Below are 25,711 nucleotides of genomic sequence, written 5' to 3' on the forward strand. Positions count from 1 at the left end.
GTTGCCTTTAGCAGAGTGAGATGAAGGCTGAGTATACTTGTTGAAATTTGGATCACAGTGTGAATTCAGTGCAAAAGTGGTGGGGTGGAAGGTGTGGATTCAATAAGGTTTAATCCAAGAAGGAAATGTTCCGGAATGACGTGTGAGTGGGAGGTGTAAAACTACATGAACATAGAGGCCGAGTCACACTGAGACCAGAGGCAAAGTGGCAGCACAAAACACAGCTTGATGCTAGTGCAGGGCAGGTATACCTGTTCAAAAAGCCTCAGATAGGAACCATAATGTGAGACAATGTGCTCTGTAATTGGATAGGGTAGCCTGGAATCAGGAAGGGGAGATGAGCAGGGAAGAGGATGGAGCAGCGATGGCAGGGGTTTCTGGGGATAATTCAGGCAGCACAGTTGACATTCATGCCCAGCATCTGCTCATTGTCCCTGAAATATGCACCCTAAATCTGGGCACACACTAATGCTCGTGAATTTGCGATTGAATAGTATGCTTGACAGATTTTGTCAACCACGGGCGGTTCATCTTCTTCTGAGTCGTTCTATTTTGAACAGAAACAATAATTGCTGAGTGTTATGGGATATCTGCTTGAATGTCTGCTCCTGTATGTCCACTGACATTCCTCTGGGTTTATTTCCTCATCCCTCTTTAGACCAGATGTGAGACAGAAATCCTCAATCTAAATGTTTGGTTCTTTTCAATCATTCAGGAGGAACTTCTGCATGTGGCTGAATACACGATCAGCGGAGGCTGACTCCATTCTCCCAGTTTCTCCATTTCTGTTGTTTCTGTTTGATGATGCCACATTCCAGTGAGCTGCCTCTGATGTGTCCTCCTTTTTCTTCAAACCAGAAATCCCCTAACTCCGGTGGACAGGGCCTTCAGCTGTCACTCTCCCATCGCCCACAGTGTCGCCGTCTCTCCGTCCCCTCCTTCCCAGAACAATGATATATCTCCCCTTGTCATCACTTCCTACTGCACTAGAATCCAAATTCATGGAATCATCCTCTGCCACTTCCACCACCTCCAGCAGGACTACACCATCAAACACATCTTCCCCTCCCATCCACTGTTAGCATTACACCGGGACCATTCCTTCGATGACACCCCCTTCACCCTGAACACTTCCCCACTCCCCCATGGCACTTTCTCATGCAATTGCAGAAGGTGCAACACTTGCCCATTCACCTCTTCACTCCTCACTATCCAAGGCACCAATCACAACTTCCAGTTGAAGCAGCATTCCACTTGTATACATTCAATGCAGTCTCCTGTCATTGCTGCTCACAATGCAGTCTCCCTTACACTTGGGAGATCAAACAGAGACTGTTTTAAGGAACACTTCCACTCTGTCTGTAGGAATAATCCTGTCCTTCATGTTGCTTCCCATTCCAATAACCTACATTGTTCTCATGCTGACTTTTCGGTCCTCAACTGTTGTAATGTTCCAAAGAAGCTCAACCCAAGCTTGAGTAGCACCTCACTTTGCACTTTGGTATATTACAGCCTGTAGGAGTTAATATTCAATTCCATAATTGCACAGCCTGACCCCATTATGGCTGTTCTCTATTTTTCATAAATTCTGCTTCCTGGTTTCCCTATGACCTTGTCTGTGACTTGTTTATTTTGCACTCAATAGAGAGAACCCATTACTCCCATTTAAACTTTAATTTACACTCATTTTACATCTGTTTCTCTTTCACCACAATTAAAAGCTCATTCCTTTGTGGCATTGCATCTCCACATGCTCTGTTTCTCATTATCCCTCGATCACTTTTGTCAAGAGATTAAGGAGTTTTTTTCAGTTCTGAATAAGGGTCACACTGGACTTCAAACACTGTCTCTGTTTCTCTCTCTCCACAGATGCTGCTAGATCTGTTGAATTTCTCCAGCAATTTCTGGTTTTGAACAGCTTGAAAGAGGTGTGTCCAAGCCGTTCAAATGCCCTGTCCATCCTGGAGCGCCATACACTGGGGAGTGAACAATAACGCAAGATGTAGAAATTCGTTGGTTCTGAAATGACATAAGACTGGCATCATTGACGCTACAGAGTTCTAAATGAAGACCATGGAGAGAAACAGAGGGAAACACATTCAATCTAAACACCGAAGGTGGCACGACTGGAAGGGAAAAGATCCATATGAATGTTAGAATTAGAATCGCTTCAGTGTGGAAACAGACGCTTCGGCCCAACAAGCCCACAACGATTCTCTGAAGACGAATCCAAGCAGACCTATTCCCATATCCTACACTTACCCCTGACTAATGGACCCAATCTACACATCCCTGAACACTATGGGCAATTTAACAAGGCCAATGCACCTAAACTGCACGTCTTTGGACTGTGGTTGGAAACCGAAGCAACTGGAAGGAACCCACGCAGACAAGGGGAGAATGTGCAAACTCCACAAAAACAGCTGACGAAGGATGGAATCGAACTTGAGTCCGTAGTGTTATGAGGCAGCAGCGCTAACCACGGACCTAAGATGCTGCCCGGCGGAATACATTTAGGGGTTTAGAGAATATGACAGTTAAGAGGTGTGACATCATGGACAAACGCTCAGAAGAATGAGAATACGAAAATGGAAGTGTTAACACATCCGAAACCAGAGTAGGTCATGGGGTGATGGGTGAATGAGTCTCGATGTGAACTTGGGGATGGACAGCTGAATTGCAATGCAGAAGTTGCAGCTCAAAACTGGGAATTGATGTGGTACTGCCGATCACAGCTGGACAGAAGGAGAATTATATTGAATCAAAATATGTAACTTTATGCCCAGGATAATCCCTCAGTCTATCAGTCCAATTAAGCTGATCGATGTTTCAGAGACGAGTTGGGGAATGTGCTACGGTCAGAACCATGTATACCTAAAACTGATGACAATCCATTTAAAGCTACCGCACGTGACCACTGTACTTACATTCCAAACAGCAGGACTAATATCTGGTAGAGAGGGAGAAATGAATACAAAGCAAACAGATCCGATAGAAGCTCCACAGTACTGCCACATCCAGTCAGAAATGGAGTTGAACTAGGGAAAAAAACTGACGTTAAAAGAGGATTCCACAAATATCATTTATAAACAACATTGTTCAATGGGATTAGGGCGTCACTGGTTAGCTCATCATTTATTGCCCAGAGGATAGTTAAGAGTCAAACACATTGCTGTGGGTCTGGAGTTACATGTGCCCAGAGCAGATCTGGATGGCAGTTGTCCATTCCTTAAGGAAATCAGGGAATCAGATGGGTTTGTTTTACAATCAGCAATTGATTCATGATCTGATCATTAGACTCTTAATCCCAAACATGCATTGGATTTGAATTCCATCATCTACTGTAACAGGATTCGAACTCAGATCACCTGAACATTACTGGGTTTGTTAGACTAAAATCTCAGCAGCTATTGCTGAGTCTATTCCTCGAAAGAATGGAACCTTCCTGTACATCAGTGTAAAAGACAAGGATGCCGTGTCTGCACCATCCTCAGGCAGACGTGTTGATTGAATGACGCCCACAGAATCAAAGATGCCAGTCTTCAACCAATTTGATTCGCTGCACGTGAGATGAAGAAACAGCTGAACATATTAGACACGACAAAGGCAATGGTCCCTGACACCATTCTTGCAAAAGGACTGAAGACTTGTGCTGCACAACAAGCCATGTCCCTGGGGACGCTGTGTCATTCCAGCTCCAGCTCTGACATCTCCCTGGCAATGTAAAAAATTATTCAACTATGTCCCATCCCCTAAGAGGGGAATAATTACAAGCCGACAAATTACCACCCCCTCAGTCCCATCAGGACAATCAAATTGGTGAGGGTTCTTTCTGCCAGAGATGTCAAGCAGCAAAGAAATAACCAGCTCAGTGTGGTTTTCCATAGGTCGCCATGTGGAGAATGTGCTGTTGTGGAAATGTCACTGGATTACCATTCCAGACCAGGCTAATGCACTGACTGCTGGTGGAAGTTAACAACAATTAATAAAATATCGGAATGTAAAATCTGGTGACAGTAATACTGACATTGAAGCCCATGTCAGTTGACAACATAAATTTTCTGCCCAATTGTACTTTCAAAAAGTGAATCTCCCATGCTTTCCTTGTCTTGCCTAAATGTGACTTCCATATAGATTAGATTAGGTTACATTACAGCGTGGAAACAGGCCCTTCGGCCCAACAAGTCCACACCGACTCGCCGAAGCGCAACCCACCCATGCCCCTACATTTACCACTTACCTAACACTACGGGCAATTTAGCATGGCCAATTCACCTGACCTGCACATCTTTGGACTGTGGGAGGAAACCCACGCAGACACGGGGAGAACGTGCAAACTCCACACAGTCAGTCGCTTGAGGTAAAAACAATGACTGCAGATGTTGGAAACCAGATTCTGGATCAGTGGTGCTGGAAGAGCACAGCAATTCAGACAGCATCCGAGGAGCTTCGAAATCGACGTTTCGGGCAAAAGACCTTCATCAGGAATAAAGGCAGTGAGCCTGAAGCGTGGAGAGATAAGCTAGAGGAGGGTGGTGGTGGTCATTTCCTCTGCCCTGCTTTGCTACTTTCTCCCCGCTCCCACCCTTCTCTTGCTTATCTCTCAGTATCTGCAGTCATAGGTTTTACCTCGTTGATTTTAACCCTACTGCAAATCCTCTTGCATGGATGCCTGCCTTGAAGAAGTTTTCCTCCTCTCTCTACAAGAATCTCAGGGAGTCCCTCTCCCACTGCAACTCCCAGGTCATTTCCTCTGCCCTGCTATGCTACCTTCTCCCCACTCCCACCGTCCTCTATCAAATTCCGATTTCTATCAAAATGCCTTGCTATTTCTCCCTTGATAATACACTCAAGTATCTTCCACATTACACAGATTGAGCTAACTGGTTTATAATTCCCCATCTTTTATCTACCAGCCTTTTTAAACAGTGGTGTCTCATTTGCTGTTTTCCAATCTGCTGGGACTGCCTCAGAATTAATCAAATTTGAGAAACTTACCACAAATGCACTTGTTATTTCTCTCGCTATCTTTTTTAGTACCCTGGGATGCATTTCATTCGGGGACTTGTCTGCCCCTAGATCCATTCGCTTACCCAATATTACCTCCTCTGTAATAATGATTATGCACATGTCCTCACCTACCCTCATCTCTTTGTCAATTACTGGCATGTTATTAGTGTCTTCCACTAGGAAGATCGATACAAAATACCTGCTCAATGACTCAGTCATTTCATCATACCCTATAACTGAATGCTCCTTCTCATCCGCTAAAGGGCCAACGTTTACGTCAGCCACTCATTTTCAATTTATATATGTAGGGAATCTCTTTTCAAATTCTGTGCTAGTTCTTTTTTTTTTTCTTGTGTTCTATCCTACTTTTCTTTATAGCTCTTTTCGTGGCTTTCTGTTGACCATTGATGATTTTCCAATCTTCTTGGTTCCTGCTGTTCTTGGACACTTTGCATGCCTTCTCTTTAAACTTGGTAGCCTCGCTTACTGCTTAGACACCCGATGCAGATTACCACTTTTCTTAGAGTCTTTCCTTTTCACTGAATATACTTTTGCTAAGGACTTTGAAAAATTCATTTGAAATCCTCCACTGCTCGTCAACTCTCACCATAAAGTATTTGTTACAAGTCAACTTTAGCCAAGTCCTCCCTCATTCTGTTGTAGTCTCCCTCGTTTAAGCACAGGACCCTGGTATTGAATTTTATCTTCACACTCTCCATCTGTATTTTAAATTCAACCATGCTGTGATCATTCCTTCCAAGTTGATTTCTAACTATGAGGTCATTAATTATTCCTTTCTCATTACACAGGTCCAGATCTAGCATAGCTCGCTCCTAATTGTACGTATTTTAATTTTAGAGCAGTCAAACCCAGACATTTCGGACTCACTGCTTTTAAGACACCTTTGAAAAAAAAACAAGGACAGCAACGTCCTTGTTAAAGGAGTAGCATTTTCACAACATTAGAGTTGGGATTTCATCAAAAAGTTTCTGAAAATCCAAATTCACTGCATCTATTGCTTCGCCATAATTTATTTCCTAGTTGGTTTCTCAAATATGATTCACCTTTAATAATTTGGCAATGACTTGATCCATGTTCATTATTTTCAAATTAATTTAATTCTCAAAGTTCGCTGGCAAAGCATTCATTCTAATAGACTGTTGTATTGTCCTGATTGCTTCTTTGGTGCTAAGCAGACTGTAATTCCCTGCTTTCTCCCTGCCTCCTTTAGAAATACTGGGGTTATATTTGCTGGTCTCAAATCTGTCAAAATCATCAGGAATTTGGAAGACAGCAAGCAAAGTATCCATTATTCCCGTGGCCACCTCCTTTAGGAAGCAGAGATAAAGATTATCACTCCATGGGGATTTATCAGATTTCAGTCCAAGTATTTTCGCCAAAACTGTTTATTTACTGATTTGATTGTATTTCCTGTTTTTTTCTCAGTAGACCAAGAATTGCTTGGAAGTTTTTAACTTTTTTCTTTCGTAACTGCCGAACTGAAGTAGTTACTTCATAGTCTGCCATTTTCCTGTTCTCCATTCGCTGGATTTGGACTGTAAGGAAGCTACAATTATTTTCTCCAACATTTCGTCTGGATATATTGCATTTTAAGAAGCTTTTACGTTTTACGCTTGTTCAATGTACTCTTCCGAAACCTATTACTTCCTATCGTAAGCTGTTCAATGATTGACTTTCCACAGCCATACAATCGCAGAAGCATAGCCTGTGTTGCATCAAAATTACAGCACGATCTATATTATTCCAACTTTACTACATCAGTCCCTTATCCATGAATGGTTTGATACTTCAAGTGCTCGTCCAGATACTTTTTAATGGCTGTGAGGTTATCCGTGATAGCTCCCCCCCACACTCAGGCGGTGTAACTGGACCCCATCACCCTCTGGGTGAAAAACAATCCATGAATCCTCTCTAAACCTCAAATCCTTCCTTTTAAACGTGTGCTCCCCTCTTCTTGGCCCTTTGACTAAAAGAAACAGCTGCTGTCTATCCATCCTGTCCATGCCCCTCGTAATCTTTTCCTTCTGAATCACGTCCCCCTCAGCTTTCTCTGCTCCAAAGTAACCAATTGGAGCTTATGTAACCTCTCTCCATAGCTGATATGCTCCATCATTGGGGACATCCTGGTGAATCAATGTACCCCCCTCCAGAATAATCACATCCTTCCTGTAATGTAGCCTCCAGAACCCCAAATAGTATTCCATCTTGGCCTAACTAAAGTGCTACATAGCTCTTGTAATCTATGCCTCGATGAGTAAACGCTATACCTACTATTTGCAATGATTTCTTACGTAACCTTTTATCCTCCCCCGTTACATTCACGGATGTATGGAGAAGCACCCTCTGAGCTTCCTGGTGTGCTGCCATTCATTGTATACTCTCCTGTCTGGTTCCTTCCTCCAAACTGCATCACCTCATATTTATCAGGGTTGTATCCTATCTGCCATTGATCCACCCATCTGACCATTCCATCTGTATCTTCTTGTAACATAAGAACTTCCTCCTCAATGTCAAACACCCAGCCAATATTTGTGTCAAACACAGACTTACTTATCACGCTGCCACTCCCCCTCCACATTCACACCTACATCATTTTGAATACCACAAATAATACGGGGGACAGTGCTGATCATTGTGGTACATCAGGTGACACCGTTCTCCAATCACACAAACAGCCTTCTACCACCACCTATTTTTTGCAAAATTTTCTCTAACACTGATCTGAATCACTCTGGTCTATAGTTCCCTGCTCTATCTCTACAACCATTCCTACAAAGGGTGTTCTCCAGTCTTCGGGAACCTCACCTGTGACCAGATTCTATTTAAACATGAGCATTAGCGCCTTTCATTCCTTGTCTCCAACAGCAGCCTGAGATGTAACTGATCTAGACCTGGGGATTGGTCCAGTCTTATACCAGCCAAAACCATCAATCCCTGCTCACATCTTATATCAATCTGTTGAAGAGCATCCCTGCCCATCTTCTTGAATTCTTGTACTGACCTCCTCCTTTTCCAAAGTAAATAGATGTGAAGTTCTCATATAACAATCAATCAGAGTTCTCCAGTTTCACACACAGATTCCCGCCTTGATCCCAGATCAAGTCTCCTCAGCAGACCATTGTGCCAGCTGAGAGATTAATCAGGAGAATGCCTATTCAGTATATGTGATCAGTATATTTACTTAGATCACGACATCAAACTTATCCAGGTCCAGTCCAGGTACAGTCTCCCCAACTCTCTGTGTTACTGGTGCAGAACGTCTTTACTTCTAGTCGGAGCAAATCACTGCAGAAGCTGAAGCTGTACTGAACCCAACACATGCTAGAGATCACAGTGAGTCAGATAGCACCATAAAGAGAGAGCAAGCTGACACATTGAGTCTAGCTGATTCTTTAACGTCTGTATTCGGATTCTCTTTAAAGGAATGCGTTTAAAGGGACACAGCACTGAAACCTGTGGCACACCAGCGTACACCGGTCTGCAGTCACACAAACAACCTTCTACAGCCACCTATGTTCTCCAATAGTTTCTCTAATGCTTACCTTCCCTTGTTTGCATATGTTCCTCCCAACACACTTTGCTTTAATGTTTTCTGATAACTTACTGTGTACCGATTAAACATCCTCCTGAATATCTGACTGTACCATATTCACTGATTCACTATTGTTTACATCTACAAGAGATATCTTCTAGAGAAAAAATGCAAATTATAACTTCCCTTTCATAAATGCAGAACAACTCTCTTGAAATTTGCTATTTCTTGTCCAAGAAGTGTCCAATAAGATCTTCCTTACGATAGGTTGCAACAGATTCCCTCCTATGGATAACAACTAACTGGCCTGTAGTCCTCCACTCTCCCACTTCTTCCCTTCGTAATTCATTTGAATGCATTTATAACCTTCCGAAGTGAATACAGAGAAATACAGGGGTCCCTTTTGCAATCAATATATGTATTGCTGTTTTCTCTGAAATTTCAGTTTGAATTATATCTGGTCTGTCAGACTTATCAATACTCATCCCAGTTCTGTTTCCAAATACTACCTCATAACTGTATATGATGATTTTACTCTTCAGTTACAAAGGCCCCATGGCGACTTGGTAGTTCTGGGAGATTTTCTGAATCTTCCTCTTTGAAGACAGATGCAATATCACTGTTTCGTCTCCTTGTCATTTTTCTGTTCTCTACAATAAATTCTCATATCCACACATTCGCTGTGCCACATTTGATCTTGGTTTCATTTTCCTTTCAAGTATCAACAGACGCTTTTCGCTGGTATTTACAAATAACAAAGAAAATCACAGCACAGGAACAGGCCCGTCAGACCTCTAAGCCTGTGTCAACCTAGAGCCTCTATCTTTACCTGTCGCCTATTTTCTAAGGTTCTGTATCTCTCTGCTCCCTGCCCATTCACGTATCTCTCTGGATACGTATTAAATGACGCTTTCGTCCCCGCCTCTACCACCTCCGCTGGCAACGCACCCCAGCACCGATAACCCTCTGCGCAAAGAACTTTTCGAGCATATCCCCAATAAACTGTTCCCCTTTCATCGTGAATTCTTGACCCCTAGTAACTAACCCCCCCCCTCCCCCCACTCTGGGAATAAGCTTCTAGCTATCCACCCTGTTTACACCTCTCATGATTTTGTAAACCTCAATTAAGTCCTCGCTCAACCTCCGTCTTTCTTATGAAAATAATCCTACTCTATCAAACCTCTCTTTATAGATCATTCTCTCCATCCTCGGTAACATTCTGGTGAAAATCCTCTGCACTCTTTCCAAAGCATCCAGATCCTTTCAGTAATATGGCAAACGGAGTATTCTGAATGAGGCCGAACCAAAGTCCTATACAACTGTAATATGACCTGCCAACTCTTGTACGCAATAGATTCCAACAAAGTCCCTCCTGTGGGTGACGAGTTAACCACTGTGGTTCTCCACTTTTTAAATTGTTAGAATGCAGGAAGGAAAGTATGCTGTATGCCTTCTTGATCATTCTATTGACCTGCCACTTTCAGTGAATAATGGACCTGAACTCCCAGATCTCTCTGTACATCAATATTCCCCAGGGCTTTTTCCAGTTACTGTATAATTCGTCTCGAATTGGATCTTCCAAACTCCATCACCTCATATCTGCCCTTTCTCCACCCAACTCTCCAATCTATCTACATTCAGCTATGTTCTCTGACAGTCCCCTCAACTTTCTGCTACTCTACCAATCTTAGTGTCATCTGCAAACTTGCTAATCAGACCACCTATACCTTCCTTCCGATCATGTTAGTATATCACAACAAACAGTGCTTCCAGTACGGATCCCTGTGAAACACCACACAGAACAGTTGTCCATTTTGAGAAACTCTCTTCCATTACTACTCTCTGTCTCCTGTTGCCCAGCTAGTTGTCTAATCCACCTAGTTAGCATACCATGGACCCCTGCGACTTCACTTTCTCCATCAGTCTATCTCATTAAACGCCTTACTGAAGTCCATGTATATGACATCTACAGCCCTTTCTCCACTATCAATTTTGTCATTCCACAAACAATTCTATTATTTTTGCTAAGATGTGACCTTCCCTGCACAAATCATGGAAGGCCTTGTGTGGAGTCTGGCGTGTTTTACCCTGAGTCATATTGGTTTTATTTCCAAAGCAGGAAATTATACTTCAGGGTCCGTGTTTCTGACCACGCGATCAGCTGTGATGGATAAACACAGGCGTTCAGTTGACAGGCACAGACCAAGTTTTAAAGACATGAGTCAAAGATGCTGAAACACCCTGTCCAACATGGAGCACCACTTGGGACACACCGGGAAGTGAACAACAACCCGAAACACAACCCCCTCCCCATGGGATACACCAGCAACAGTCCAAAACATACACCGCTGTCCAACATGGAGCGCGACGTGGAACAACTGCCCTGCACACACAAACACACACACAAACACACACACCTCTTCATGAAGCACCTCAAGGGACACACCAGGAAGTGAACAACAGCCCATCACACACTCCCCCGTCCATGGCATAACACATGTGACACAGCGGGAAGTGAACAATATCCTGACACACACCATCACATTATTTCTGAACTTCATAATTCCAGTATTTGATACACAACCAAAACACAAGGCAGAGACAGATAGAAATGGGCAGAGATATTCACATTAAAGATAGAAACGGACAATTTATACATAAATAGAGTATGTTGTTGAAATATGAGAAAACACACAAGGGAGTGGGTCTATCTGGAGCAGTGAGACCTTGGCGGCTCAAGTCACAAGAATGAGAACATTGAATAAAGGCATTACCAGATCAGCTGACAAAATTTGTTCTACTAAATTCTGAATTTGCCTCACAGAACAAACGCAGAAACTATATACTGGAACAAGTAGACAACCCAGCGCGGAGAGCAGCGCAGCCTATGCCAGTATATTGCTCAGTAAATAGGACTATCTGGCCAGCATGGGGAGCAGTGCAGATTATACCAGTGTTTTGCTCAGTTCGCTGGACTATCTGGCCAGCATGGAGAGCTGTGCAGACTATGCCAGTGTATTGCTCAGTAAACTGGACTATCTGCCCAGCAGGGGGAGCAGAGCAGACTATCCCAGTGTTTTGCAATTACTGGGAATTGTTGTCATTTGTCTATTTCAGCTTCAGATATTGGCCAGGGACGAGATGGAGTCAGAGGAGTCAGAGGAAGGAAATGCAGTTTGTAACCAGAACAGAAGATGCTTTCAATATTTAGATAGCAAGTGCAGTGATACAACGAATCATGGTTCACAGGTGAAACTGAGCAAGTCAACATAGCAACTCATGAGTAACACTGCCAGAAGCAAGGAGGGAGAGAGTGAATTAACAATTTAGTAGTGGTTTGTCAAGTGAATATCTGGATTCAGAGTCCTCGCAGGAACAATAACAGTGGCAAGGAGAGTAGAGTGAATGAAAGATCAGTATTACTGTCAAACATGATTTATAGAATTAATGACTGAACAGTGAGACTTACCAGGTACACCAACAAAAGCCAGGATTGGATAATAAAATTATTGTATAATTTAAAGTGCATATTTGATCCGCCATGATAATGACCTTCGATCATAATATGTAGAAAGATACCAAACATTCCTGTATAAACTCCTGTCCATTCTTGGGACATTCCAGTCTAATGTTCTCAGATTGTGATCCATTGCTGTAACATTCCAGTCTAATGTTCTCAGATTGTGATTCATTGCTGTAACATTCCAGTTTAATGTTCTCAGATTGTGATCCATTGCTGTAACATTCCAGTCTAATGTTCTCAGATTGTGATTCATTGCTGTAACATTCCAGTCTAATGTTCTCAGATTGTGATTCATTGCTGTAACATTCCAGTCTAATGTTCTCAGATTGTGATTCATTGCTGTAACATTCCAGTCTAATGTTCTCAGATTGTGATTCATTGCTGTAACATTCCAGTCTAATGTTCTCAGATTGTGATTCATTGCTGTAACATTCCAGTCTAATGTTCTCAGATTGTGATTCATTGTTGAACCATTCCAGGCTCTTGTGCTCAGACTCTGATCTCTCCCCCCGTCTCTCTGGAACTGCTGATTCTTGTTAACACTGTCGGCAATGCTCCCACCATACTGTGGGAGCATTGAATGGAGCCCATTTATCATTAAAAGATGGAAACCGTCCACTGGGATAATTGCAACCCATGGAGACTAACATTAATCACAGTCACTGAACAAACAAGTCCAGCTAGCCCATTCCTGACATTACTTTTCATATCCCAATAAAAGGGAACATTTATCCAGTGTGGGGGGAATGGATGGGCATTGCTTAGGGATAGACCATAAATCAATCAATCTTCTTATTGTTTCTTCTGTGTATGTGGGAGTAGTGCCAGAACACTGCAGAACTGTGTATATTACATACTGTTTATAAAGGGCGACAGTGAAAGAGTAACAGATCAGCTGCATAAGGTGACTGGTGGGGTAGTTTCCAGAGCCAATAAACCAGTGTATATATTTATTGTCCATTTACTTTGTGCACTGTTGTCAAATTCTTCCTTAACCTTGGGACATCATTCAGAGCATTGAGACTGCTGCGCAGGATCAGGAGGAAGTAATTCTGTCCCCATGCCCCTGTTACAAAGGAACAGGGGAGGTCATTGAGCCTCTCAAGTCTGTTACAGAGGGACAGGAGGAGGCCATTCTGCTTCTTGAGCCTGTTATGCAGTAACTATTAGTTGTAAAATACTTATGGAGAAGAATAGTCCTAATATAAATTTTAAAGTTTTAAGTTGAGTCAGGCCAACTTTGAACGTTTTATGTTGGTACTTTGAATAGCTTCTATGGAGAAGTTATTCGCAGGAAAATGGGAGGCCTTCAGCTATTTCAGCTTCAGATATTGGCCGGGGACGAGTCTAGCAAAAGCATGTTCCTGTCTATGAGCAGGGTAAGGCTGGTAAGTGTAAGGAATGCTGAATGGCGAGCATAATGATAGGTACAGACAGTGGGGATCGAGTGAATCCATCGTGGAGTACCAGGGATGTAGGCTAATACCCAAGAGAGAAATCAGGAGGGCAAACTGGGAACATAAGATATCTTTCGAAAGTAGGGTAAGGGACATTCCAAAGAGATTGTACAAATACATTAAGGTCAAAAGAGTAACTAGGGAGAGAACAGGACCCCTTAAAGATCAGCAAAGTGACCTATGTGTGGAACTACAGGAGATCGGTGAGATACTAAATAAATATTTTGCATCAGTATTTACTATGGAGTAGGATATGGAAGGTATAGAACTTGGGGAAATGAATAGTGATATCTTGAAAATTGTCCATATTACAGAAGATGGGGAGCTGGATATTTTAAAATGCATTTAGGTGTATAACCCCCTCTGACCTTTTAAGTGACTCTTGGCTCGGTGCATGGATTTTAGTACAATGCAGGTTAGTCTGAAGTTAGAGTAGGATAAACTGCCAGCACAACATCAACAGCTCAAGGGCCTGTACTGTGATGCACTGATCTATGATCCATGAGCTAATCAGATGTGCCCCAGATCTGTTGGGTGGCTAGGGGAGTAATTGTTCAGTCTCTGGCTGAGATATTTGTATCATGGACAGTTACAGGTAAGGTTATGCCATTATTTAAGAACAGTTGGTAAAGAATAGCCAGGAAACTGTAGACAAGTGGGACTGACATCATTGGTGGGTAAGTTGTTGGAGGGGATTCTGAGGGACAGCATTTACTTGTGTTTGGAAATGTAAATTCCGATTAGCGATAGTCAACATGACTTTGTGTGTGGGAAATCGTGTCCCACTAATTTGATTTAGCATTTTGAAGAAGTGACGAAAAAGATTGATGAAGACACAGAAATATAACTGTGGAATAGAATATAGACTTTAGTAAGGCATTCAAAAAGGTTCCACATGGTAAGCTGGTTAGCGTGGTGAGATCACATGGAATACAGGGAGAGTTGGAGATAATTGGCTCGAAGGTAATAGACGAAGGAAATGTTTGTGAACTGGTATTTTTTTTGGACTGGAGGCCTGTGACCCGCAGTGTACCACACGTATCTAATGAATATTGTCATTTTACATAAATGATTTGGATGTGAATACAATAGGCATGGTTAGTGAGTTTGCAGATAACATCAAAATTGGTGAGGTAGTGGACAGTGAAGATAGCTAACTCAGATTAAAACGGGACGCTGATTAGATAGGCTAAAGGGCCGAGGAGTGGCTGATGGATTTCATGTTATACAAATGGAAGGTGTAACATTTTGTAGAGACACATTGTGTTAGCACTTATAGGTAGGATCCTGGGAAGTGCTTTCAAACACAGACAGCTACATAGAAATTATAGAAGCCCTGCAGTGTGGAACCAGGCCATTGGGCCCATGGAGTCCACACTGTCCCTCCAGATATGGGCGGCACGGTGGCACAGTGGTTAGCACTGCTGCCTCACAGCGCCTGAGACCCGGGTTCAATTCCCGACTCAGGCGACTGACTGTGTGGAGTTTGCACGTTCTCCCCGTGTCTGCGTGGGTTTCCTCCGGGTGCTCCGGTTTCCTCCCACAGTCCAAAGATGTGCAGGGTCAGGTGAATTGGCCATACTAAATTGCCCGTAGTGCTAGGTAAGGGGTAAATGTAGGGGTATCGATGGGTTTCGCTTCGGCGGGTCGGTGTGGACTTGTTGGACCGAAGGGCCTGTTTCCACACTGTAATGTAATCTAAAACAAAATCTAATATCATCCAGATCAACAAACCCAAATGTCGCCCCGCTAACTCTACATTTCCCAGAGACAATCGACCGAAACTGCACATCGTTGGATACTGCGGATCAATTCAGTGAGGTCACTGAACCTAACCTGGACATTTTTGGACTGTGAGAGGAAAACCAAACACCCAGAGAAAGCTCACGCACACACGGGGGAAGGTACAAACACCACACAGAGTGTCACCAAAGGGTGGAATCGAACCCAGATCAATTGGTGCTGTAAGGCAGTATTGCTAGCCACTGTGACACTTATTGACCAGCTGCGAGCGAAACTGCATCCTCCCACATTCTCTGGATATGTCACATCTGTTCAAATTATGTCATATTCCAGTGTGGTGATTCCGACAACCCATCCTTCACCTCCACCTTAGGTTTCACATTCTAAATGACAGGGCCTTAAGCTGTGACTGACACATTGCCTGCTGTTCTGCCCTCCCCCTTTTCCCTTCTTCTCAGATCAAGTTGTCCATTAATACTGCAGCATGCAAGATAATTGCTGATCTAAAATAAAACAAAGAGCTGCATATACTGGAGATCTAAAACAAAAGCTGTTCTGATGAAGAATCCCCAAATTAAAAATGTTGACTCACTCTCTTCCTACAGAGGATTAGGAAAAAGTGAATTCTGAAATGAATTCCTGATGAATGGCTTATGACTGAAACATGGAGTTTCCTGCTCCTTGGATGCACCCTGGCCTGCTGTGGTATTCGAGGGCCAATCTTTCGACTTTCATCCTTCAAATAGTACCAGACCCGTTGAGTTTTGCCTGCAAACGCTTGTGTATCTAATTTCCTGTTTGTAACAATTTTTTTCCCTGTAGTATTTAATTCCTTACACATCTACCACCAGCGTTTGCTTCTACTTCTTGCTTATAAGATCCAGTCAAATTGTTTCTGTGTAATCTGATTGCCAGGGTGAGATGATTGGTAGATTCAGCGAGATCTTTCTTGAGACCTTTCTTGACGTCACAAAACCTCGCTGCACTTTGTTCGAACAATACATGAATTGGAAAGGCAGAGAAGGATATGGGCCAAATGCAGGGAAATGGGGTGAATGTGGACAGACATTTTGGTTCGTAAGGACCGGTTTTGGCTGAATGACCAGTCTCTGTGCATGACTGCAAAGGAAAGTGGTTTTGGGTTTAGACAGAGAAGGTGAGATTGAGAAACAATGTCATGGAAGGATGTGATCACAGGTTTCAGAATGCTGATATATAGATATTTCAATACCATTCGGCAAAATATGCCAGTATTACCAGGAATGATGGTGAACAGGATATAGGTGTGAGTTCAAATGATGGAGAGTTTTGAATGAGGATTTGTTCTGCAGCTTTGTACCTGGGAGTGGTGTCAGCAGAGTATTCAACTTATTGGGCTGAATCCAAAAATAATTCATCTTTCTGTGATTTTCATTGAGTGTGACAGAGGGATTGTCTGCACGAGGCCGAGCTAGTTCCCTGGTGATCTCTTATCAAACTCACACCATTAACTACCCACCCTCATTGGTATCCCTCTCATTCAATGCCAGCCCGATTCTCCCACCCATCTTGGCTGGAGGTACCCACCATCGCCCGTATGCCCCTGGATATTCCATGATCCCTGACACTGGCGCCATCTTCAAAAGGACAATGGGCACACGATTGAGCTTTCCTCAGTTTGGAGCTGCCCTGTACAATTTAGCCAGAGCATAGCAGATTAAGGCCAATTACACCACGGGTTGTCAACAGGGTCACGGATGTCCTGGTGGATGAGTTAGTACGTCTCTTCCCAGAGTGGGCCACACCACCAGACCCACCGAGCATGGTCTGAGCTCACCACCGAGCTCAGTGCAGTATCTGCAGTCTGAAGAATGTTCAGTAACACACGACAACTATCAATAACCTTCTCCACTTTGTCAGCATAAGGGTCACTGTATTCTCTCTGCTCCCTCACACTCACTTTATATCTGTTATAGCACCGACCCCGAACAAGGCTCATGCTCCATCACTCTCACTCCTGCATGCAGCACCTGTCCCCCTCTCTCTCTCCCCCCCCTCCCCCCTCTCTTTTGCTTACCTTTGTAATACCCCCACAGATTGTAGAATGCTCTGGAGACTGCTGATTATGGCATGTTCCAGATAATATACCAAATAATTCCCAGTTTCAGGAAAATGGAAGAGCCTCTTTGTGTAAAACATTAGGGGAAGGAACACTTTTTGTTCATCACTTGCAATTAAAATCCATAATAAGGCCATTCAGCCCTTCAAATGTGCTGTACCATTTAATAAGATCGGGGGCGATCTGACTATCTCCTGAGTTTCACGTTGCAGGAGCTTTCAATCATTCAGCCCCCTGGTTTCCTGTCGCTGACCAAACGACACTCAGGCACTTTTTACCACGAGTTTATTCAAGCATGTGTTCGGGAGGCATTTCCCATGGGGATGGACCCTCCAAAAAATATGCTCCATCAGGTTTTTACTTTCATGCAGTGCTTAGCATGCTTCACACAGACCAATCAAAAATATACTCTTAATTTATGGTTATCGATATGTAACCACAATTAATAATTCTGGTTATTTTGCTTGTGTCACCTTATTATAATCAACCAAAGAAAGCATCTAATCACCTGTCTCGTTATAAAATACAATTTCCAGCGGCTTTTTTCCCCTCAGCCATTATCTTGACCGTCATCTGAATTTTACCTTGTCCTTCCTTATCAAAGTTTATACTTTACTTTGAGTTTGGCTATTTCTGTCGATAGCAGTTACGCAGTTTCCACTCTGTTGGCTGGATGGTTGGCTTGTGATGCTGAGGAAGGCTAGCAGCGCAGGTTCAATTACCCAAACTGACGGAGGTTACCATGAAGGGGACGTCCTCCCAACCTTACCCTGTCACCCGAGATGTAATGACCTTGAGGATAAACCGCAATTTGTGGTCTCACGAATGAGAAAGTGGTCTTTTGGGACTCTATTCTATCCAGGATAACATGTTATTTTTTTCAAAAATATTGTTATTGAGAGAAAATCTTCTTAATGCTATAATGAACCAAAAAGTACCCAACTCAAAAAACAATGCAAATTGAACAAAATTACACCATTGTGCATGTACATGCAAAGCAAAAGGGTAAATAAACGGGCAGAAGAAAAATAAAAATAAAAACAAATGAATAATACAACTCAGTGTGACAAAACTTTGGCTCTCATCCTACACGAGCATTAACTAATACGCGTTCATTTGCCCGTAATTCTTCCTGCCTGAAAATTAGAATCATTAGTCAGGTTCGTCATAGCTATATAAAAGTCATTATTAGAGTGGCAGATTAGCCTGTACCTTGATAATTCAAAAAGGGCTGCCATGTCTTATAAAAATCCTGTATTTTCTGTTGCACCATGCCTTTAAAAAAGTCCACAGGGCCATGCTCCATAACGAGCTTGCAAAAACGCAAGAGACCCAGGGGGTTTTCAGGCACCAAACACAACAGAATGTTTTTCTGAACACATAGAGTGAGGGTATTGAAGTATTTTTTTTCCTATGCACAACGAAGTAAGGTACACTGGGCAGGCCCACGAAAAGGGAAACCAGATCCATCTCCAATTCGGTCCCCAAGATTCTCTCCATAACACACCGCTCCTATAGCGCTGGTGCAAGGTCAACAAGCAATGAGTAAGAGTGCCCATAGTCATTCTGTGTTTGAGACATGCTCCCATTATGAATTTTGAGAGAGGATCTGGGGCCAGATAGACTCCATGAAGAATTTTCACCTACATGGCAAGAGTATTCTTACAGATTGAAATCCTTCTTGCATTTTCATAAATATCCTCCCCTGTGTCCGAAGAGATCTGAACGCCCAACTCTCTTTGCAGACCTCAGAAAGGCACAAAGTCTCGTCTGAGGGGCTACTCTCCAACAAATGATAAAGGGTACTGACAGAGTGTGTGTTCTTAGCGCTAAGCACCCTCTTCTGTGCATCGGATCTGTACGGGTCTGTTAAAAGCGTGGTTCTTTTTTGAATAACATCTCTGACCTGATAAAAAGAAAACAAAAGACATCTCTGCTCGATAGTCTATAGTTACGACTTATTTGATCAAAGGACATCCTTGTATCTCCCTCAGATAAATCATCAAAGCAAGATATACCGACGAGTTGCCCATAGATTAAACATGGAATCCAGTATCCACATCGGAAACATGGTACACCACGTTTTGGGATAAGAAATGAGGTTTGGTTATATTGCTTTCGATCGGACACATTGCCCTCAATGTTTGAAAATTATTGATACTCATTGGGAAATGTCAATACTCCATAACTGTCCTCATTTTGTCGATGAATAGCAGACTAATAAGGGAGCGCTTTGCATGAGAAGCTTCAATATCTAACCATATTGACGCCGAGGCCTCACTAACATCGGATAAAGAAGAGCTTAATTGATAGCTTTTAATATCCAGGAGATATACTCCCCGCAAACTGTGGTGTCTTTGTAATTTGGTTAACTTGATAAGGGGCGCTTATGATGACAAATCAAAGAGCTACATCATCCATTAAGTCTCCTAAATGTCTGTCCGGGAAACATCAAATAAAGAATTCACATGGGGTGTAGCAAACAAGGGAGGGAATTCATTTTAATAAGAGCTATCCGATCTAGCCAGGATATTGGAAGTGCCTCCCATCTTCGAAGGTCTTGTTTAAGTTTGTCAAACAAATGGACAAATTCCAACTTAAATATAAGTTCAAAGATAGAATTAATGAATATACCTAAATAGGGAATATCCCCATACCCCCGGGATCATTGAAAAAGAAACCAGGTTTCTCCATCGACATCAGGTATTTCCCCAAGATAGCCCATAGACATGGCCTCCGACTTTGTAAAATTAATGGTATTAAAGTTACTTCTTTCCCACTTCTGGGGCAGATATTTTGGTGTCCCTGCAGATGGCCTTCACCAGTGGCTCAATGACCAACGTAAACAACACTGGCGAAAGCGGTCTACCTTGGACTGCCTCTTGGAATATTAATGTTATAGGATCTCAAAACATTGGTGAGAAACGTGGCCAGAGGATTGCTTTCAAGGACTCTCACCCACTTGATAAAAACTTTGCCTCGACAAAATCATTCCAACGTATAGAAAACATACAGCCACTAAACCCAATCAAGTGCCTTCTCCGCGTCTAAAGGGATCACTAATACCTATATAGTTTGTTCTGGACACGCTTGGACCATATTGAGTAATCTTCTAATGTTGTTGGAGTATCTGCAGCCCTTTATAAGCTGGTGTGGTCCAGTTTGACAATGGAAGGATACCCATTTTCCAGCCGTAATGTAAGGGTCTCAGACAGGATTTTGAAGTCAACATTTAAAAGTGAGATGGGCCTCGAAGAAGCATAACCTTCCAGTGTTTTCGTTTTCTTAAGAATAAGAGAGACATGAACCTCTCTTAAAGATGATGGGAGTCAGTCGTGACCGTGTGAGTGACTAACATGGTAAGCATCGGCCCTGACAATAAGTTTATACGTTTCACATAAAATTCACTTGGAAATCCGTCAGGACCCGGCGCCTTTCCGCCCTGAAGCTGCTTTATACTCTCCAGCACTGACAATGGTGCATTAAGGCAAGAAACTCATTTGGGGGTTGCCCCTGGAAGATCCAAGTTCTTGAAGAAAGATTCCATCTTAATCCATCAATCCTCATAATGCTCAGTCTGATATAATTCGGAGTAAAATCTCTGAAATGCTGCTTTAACCTTTATGGGATTTCAGGTAAGGGTTCCAGTACCTTCCCTAATTGAGGTAATGGCTTTGTGGCTCTCTTTTTACTCGCAAGATAGGCTAACTACTTACCCGGGTTTATCACCATGCTCAAACAGCCTTTATTTTGCAATTGTATGTTCCTTCTTGGCTGTCTGTGTGAGCATAGAACTCACTGTCGACCGAAATGTTGTGATCCTTTGCAGCCTAGCCACTGAGGATCTATCACAGTATGCCCTCTCGGCTGCCTTCAACCGTGCCTGGAGCAAGCGTTCCTGCTCCAGCTTCTGCCGCATCCTAAGAAATAATTATTCCTTTGGCATAAACCTTAGCAATTTTCCATAGAATGGATGGGTTACTGGTTGAATCTGAATTAATAGCTAAGAAAGATCTGAATTCATTACAAAAATACTCAATGAACTTACTATCCTTAAAAATAAAAGGATCTATTTGCCAGTGTCTCGAACCTGCTTTATTGCCCTTAAACTTAACCAATAAGTATACTGTTGCATGGTCAGAAATGGTAATATTCCCAATTGTACAGAACACCACCGAATCGAAGATTGCTGCAAGATGAGGAAGAGATCAACCCTAGAGTGGCCTTTCTGCGGGTTAAAGAAGAAAGTAAAATCCCTATACATGAGGTGGATCTGCCTCCAAACAACCACCAGCCACAGTTCCACACAAAATTTGCTTAGATTGTTAAGATGGTACTGGGGGCTTTTGGCCATTCTGTCCACCGTCGGTGCAAATGACAATTGAAATCTCCTCCGACCATAATGTGTTGCAAAGAAAGATAACTTAATTTGGAAAATGTATCTATCAGGAATTTACGGCTGTGCACCAGGGGGCAATAAACATTCAAAATACCTTTTTCATCCCCATATATCTTTGAGGATTATGATCCTCCCGTGGGTGCCTCATACAATCTCGTAATTTATGTGGAAGATTTCTTCCTCACCAGTATGGCTTCTCCCCTACTCCTCGTATCAAAAGATGAGAAATAAACCCGATCAAATCCACCCTGCTGTAATGTGAAATGTTCCTTGTCATCAGTAGGACAATAACTACCCTCTCCTTTTTAAGGCTATAACGTACCCTTTTCCTATTAACTGGCTCCCCTTAATGCTCCAGATTCACCAGTTAAGCATGACATTGGTCATAACACACTGGAACAACATTTGAACTCCAGAGAGGAAGAACTCTAATTACAAATCGCTGAGCATCAATGAAAAAACACTCATCGAGCCTAAAAAAAGACGAACTAAAGCTATTACAACTAACAAGCTCTCAAAACGTTCCATAACTAAATACATACAAAGACAACAAAAAAGAGGATACAAAGTGCTCTCAGGAGGGGCATTTACCCCCCGCCCACTGGAGGCATTTGCAAGTCACAAATCTTTATCTTCTTCCCCATTCGTAATACTGCATCCAGGGCAATTAATCACAAACATCGGGATTGAACTGCCCTTAGGTAGATATTCAGTCATCACGATCACCTTCATAACTCCCTCCAGCTTGAGCCGAAACCGACACACAAACTAAACAAGAGAAAAACGAGTAGTAATATTAATCAAGTTAACAGTGTGTACTCTACCCATCGCCAACTATAATTTAATAGCAGAAAGATTCAACAAACTTCCTTTAAAACGAGAGAAGCATGATTATCGATATCCATGAAAGCATCCAGCCTGTTTTATAGTGTCCACAAGGTTTTCGCGTCCTCTGGAGAGTCAATGGATATACTGAAAGATTCACCAGTGCGTGGATCTATTGAAAACAGACGGAGCACCGCTGGGTTCATTAAGGAATACTGAATCTCAAGTTCCCTTAGTATTCTCTTGGTATCATCAAAAGATTTTCTTTTTTGAATCATTGCCGCTGAAAAGACCTGGAAGAACATAATCCTGGAGCCCTTGTCGGATCTTTTCCCTGTGTTCTGGAAGCTTCCATAAGTCTTTGAATGCGCCTGCAACCACGTAATCGCACAAGGACAGGGTGAGGGTGTTTGTCTGAGTCTGACCTGCGCGCCGTTACCCGATGAACTGCCTCACTGTTCACCCGCCCCTCTTCAGCTTGAAGTGAAGGAATCACGGCAGCCAGTTCTCGAAAAAAAATCATTGGCTGAACACCTTATGTCTCCAGCAGACCGATGATATGAACATTCTTCATTCTGCCCTGTTCTCGAGGTCGTCACCTTGTTCAGTTAAGGTACGGATATGTTTTCCAAGGGCAAGGATCCGCTCCTTAGAGGAATCGATCACAGTCTCTGCCCCTGCAGTTTGGCGCTCGACCTTATCCATTCTGTTTCCAAGGCTTTCAAGTTGCTCGTCATGTTTTTGGAGCACGGCTGAGAGTGGTTCTAGTTTCCTGCTAAACTTTTCTTCAATCATAGCTTCAATCATTTCACGAAACTTGGTGAACTCGGTGACCAAGGCCTGGTGAGTAACTGGGTCCATCGAACGAGCAGAGGGGGTTACAGCTACAGCCTCAGGCATGCTGAAAGCTTCTGACGTTGCCCTGCGTGTTGGGACTTACTCGATCCTTTCCCTTGTTTTGTCATTTCCACTTGACAAAACGGAATTAGTAAAGATTCTATAGCTCATTGTGTGTTCAATTTTAAGTAAATGACTGTGGTGGGGTAGGTTAGATTACCACTGTGATTCAGAGCCCAGCAAAGCAGACTTTTCATATCGCTGCCATCTTGTTTCCCCCTTAAAACTTTATCGATGTTATCATTTCGTTTAATTCCTGAATATTCTGGAGCCGTGCCATTCAGTCCCACTGTCTACAGTTTCTCCACAAGGCACATTGCTGCCCACTCCTCGATAATCCTTGACTTCTTTGTGATTTGTGAACCTGCCTCAAAAATATTCAATATCTCTGCCTCGAATAGTCTGCAGGAAAGAGTGTTCCAAAGACTCACTACACCCTGAGAAAATGAACATAAACCAACTCACCGATGTTTGAGATTAGTTTTATTTTTGTATCCTTATCTGAGAAAGGATATAGTAATATTGGAAGCAGATCAGATGTGCTTCCCTTCACTTATTCCATGGATGAAGGGCTGACAATATGCAGACTTTAACAGGTTACCCTTGGAATGAGAACTGATCTTATTGAAATATACAATGCCTTGAGGTGAATGGATCAACTAGATACCCACTGGGTGTTTGCATAGTCCAAACTTGCAGTCATTGTCATAGAACCCCTACAGTGTGGAAGCAGGGCATTTTGCCCATCGAGTCCACACAAATCCACCGAACAGTATCGTACCCAGACCTGTCCCCCTACCCTACCCATGTAACCTTGCATTTCCCATGACTAACCCACTTAAGCTACACATTCCTGGTCACTCTGAGTAATTTAGCATGGCCTATCACTCTAAGCTGCACATCTTTGGAATATGAGAGGAAACTGGAGAACTGGATAGAAACCCACACAGACACGGGAAGAATTTTCAAACTTGACATAGAGGGTCGGATGAGGTTGGAATTGACCTCAACTCATTGCTGATATGAGGTAGCAGTGCTAACCACAAATCCACCATACTGCTCCATTAGCCCTATTAGTTACCTGCCGCTGATGAAAGAAATCTGCCTGACTTGTTCCTGTCACTGAATCTGGCCCAGTCTGAAACCTTTATAATCGGTCATATCACCAACCTGGTTACTTTTAAAATGTGTTATGAGCAGTGGAGGAGTGGGACTAGAAAATGAAACTGTTGACACCCTCCAACTTCAGTCACAACCGGATTGAGGAGTAATTCTCAAAGTTGGATTTCATTAAAGTTTGAATTCTCTTTCTCAGAAGTTTAGGATGGTTGAATCTTTATATTAAAGCAAGGCTGGCCTCGTTTGATTGTTTATAGTCAGGTGAATCAGGGATAATGGTGCATGGAGAGAAAAGTGCAGCTGGGAACACAATGAGATGAACCATGACCTTATTTACGTGTGGAGTAGTGTCAAAGGTCCAAATGACCCACTTGTGTCCCTCAGCCCTGTGTTCTGATGTTCCATTCAGTCCTTGGGACCTGCTACACAGGGGCAGATCAAGACCACTCCAATGGTTAGGTGCAGTTTCAGAAATGTACTTAGAAAATCCAGGCTGGGCCAGAAAGTGACCACCAACCTCAATCCTTCTTTGCAGGCTTCCCCTGTCTGTAACTTTTACTCCATATGTGAGTCATGTTCCAGAACCAGATTCACAGTGAATAAAGTCACCATACCCCACCAAGGGTTAACTCAAACAAATCTTCTGCTCTCCCTGAATGCAACATCGTACAATACGATTTCCACGAAAATAACCCGTTACTTTCCAAAGACATAACATAAGAATGCAAGAAAAAGGAACAGGATTTGGCCATTCGGCCCCTCAAGCCTGAACGCTCATTTAATAAGAACATGGCTGATCGGCTCCAGGTCTGAACTCCGCTTTCCCACGCATTCGTTGTATCCCTCCACAACTCTTTTGGAATAGGGAATTTCAGACATTCACTACGTTCTGAGAGAAGATTGAAATTGGTGTTCCTTATTCGGTATCTCTCTCCTTGAGTTCGAGGCTCAGGGGAAACACCTTCTCAGCATTTACCTTGTCAAGCCATCTCTGTATCTTGTACATTTCAGTAATATCACTCGTATGCATTTCAACCACAATGAATAATCGCCTCACCATTTTCGATGCACTCAATAAATCAACCCT

At 42.8% G+C, this 25,711-nt stretch overlaps 1 protein-coding gene across 5 annotated transcripts in view; it reads right to left on the reverse strand.

Moving 5' to 3' along the window:
- The window catches only part of LOC148146656 (putative G protein-coupled receptor 139), a 216,243-nt gene that overhangs the window by 170,645 nt on the left and 19,887 nt on the right, over window positions 1–25,711 (reverse strand). The window contains exons 1-2 of one of the 5 annotated variants that reach the window (XR_015760652.1): window positions 2,928–3,039; window positions 1,595–2,019 (exon numbers count right to left, since the gene is read on the reverse strand). The exons of 2 other annotated variants lie outside the window; for them this stretch is intronic. The gene's annotated coding sequence lies outside the window, so the exon portion shown is untranslated. Of the gene's footprint in view, window positions 1–1,594; window positions 2,020–2,927; window positions 3,040–25,711 lie in introns of those variants that run through there. 2 more of the 5 variants (XR_015760651.1, XR_015760647.1) reach the window with 2 other exon arrangements.

Source organism: Chiloscyllium plagiosum, unplaced genomic scaffold (genome assembly GCF_037043375.1).
Source record: "Chiloscyllium plagiosum isolate Xiang-an unplaced genomic scaffold, Cpla_swu_hap1 HiC_scaffold_20, whole genome shotgun sequence".
In the NCBI taxonomy this organism is placed as follows: Eukaryota; Metazoa; Chordata; class Chondrichthyes; order Orectolobiformes; family Hemiscylliidae; genus Chiloscyllium; species Chiloscyllium plagiosum.